At 36.0% G+C, this 1,503-nt stretch overlaps 1 protein-coding gene across 2 annotated transcripts in view; it reads right to left on the minus strand.

Annotated features, from left to right (window-relative positions):
• Positions 1–1,503, minus strand: part of LOC115305692 (ankyrin repeat domain-containing protein 26-like) — an 8,150-nt gene that overhangs the window by 5,609 nt on the left and 1,038 nt on the right. The gene's annotated exons all lie outside the window — the stretch shown is intronic.

The raw sequence follows: 1,503 nt of genomic DNA on the forward strand, positions 1-1,503 counted from the left end.
AGTCAGTTAAGCGTTCAGCATCTGGCTCCAGCTCAGGTCATGATCTCATGGTTCGTGGGTTCAAGCACCGCGTCGGACTTTGTGCTGACAGCTAGCTCAGAGCCTGGGGCTTGCTTCGGATTCTGTGTCTCCTGCTCTCTCTGACCCTCCCCTGCTCACGCTGTCTCTGTCTACCAAAAATAAAAACACTAAAAAAAAAAAAAAAAAAAAAAAAAAAAAGGCTATCATTCAAGTAAGAAAACTGTCAGAGAAAGAATTTCACTGGTAAAAGCAAACATAGAGTAAAAGTCATAGATCAATCACTTATAAAGCCAGTATGAAGGTTAAAAGACAAAAACAATAATATCAGTTATATCTCCAGTAATTAGGTAAGGGCTACACAAAATAAAAAGATGTAAACTATGCGGTTGAACACCTAAAACTCAGGTGGGCATAATAAGAAGTGTTTTTTAAATGTGTGAGAACTTGTCATATGAGGAATTTAAGATACTAAACAGATGAACATCAGGGAAGGGAAGCAAATAGAATATAAAATCAGGAGAGGGACAAAACATAATAGACTCTTAAATACAGACAACAAACAGAGGGTTGCTGGAGGAGGGATGGGCTACAGGAGTAAGGAGCAGTAAGGACTCTATTCCTGAAATCATTGTTGCACTATATGCTAACTAACTTGGATGTAAATTAAACAATTTATCAATTAATTTAAAATAAATAAAATAAAACATAAAAATAGAGCCTGATTTCCATGTGAATGAATGAATGAATAAATAAATAAATAAAATGTGTGTGAACTTAAGCAACCATCAACTTATAATAGATTGATATATATATGTGTGTGTGTCTGCATATATATGCACATACTTTTCCCAACATTGAGACCATGAATACACCCTCAAAACCATGAACCTTTGTGCATTGACTGAAATGGGTATTTTGAAAACAATGATACACAATGTAAACCAGTTGCTCCTGAACGACTCCCCATCACTGCTATCTCAGTCATCACCAGTCAGGGGATGGGAAGGGGGATATAAATAAACCTCATTTTAAAAATTCAAATGTTTGCTGGATGTAGCTAGTTAGACAATGCTCTACAATGGCTCAGCAAGACCTTTTATAAAACTTGAAACAGAAGTACTGTAAGCAAAAAACAACAACAATAAGAGTGCCATAAGAAAGAACGCAATTAAGGATGTATTCTCATTCACGAAAATAGCAAATATTGTAACTTAAAAGAAAAGAGAAATTAACCTTTGTAGTGTTACAAGTTTGTTTATTTCATAAAAAGAACTTACCATGGATTCTTTTTATTTTTATTGTTTAAAGTAGCCTCCATGCCCAGCCTGGAGCCCAATGCGGGACTTGAACTCACGACCCTGAGATCAAGACCTGAGCTGAGATCAAGAGTTGGACGCTTAATCCTAGGTGTCCCCATGGATTCTTTTAAATAGGAAACATCCATATGTGGTTAAGTGTTTGGAGGCTAAATATTCATTTACG

Source organism: Suricata suricatta, chromosome 10, assembly GCF_006229205.1.
Source record: "Suricata suricatta isolate VVHF042 chromosome 10, meerkat_22Aug2017_6uvM2_HiC, whole genome shotgun sequence".
Taxonomy (NCBI): domain Eukaryota; kingdom Metazoa; phylum Chordata; class Mammalia; order Carnivora; family Herpestidae; genus Suricata; species Suricata suricatta.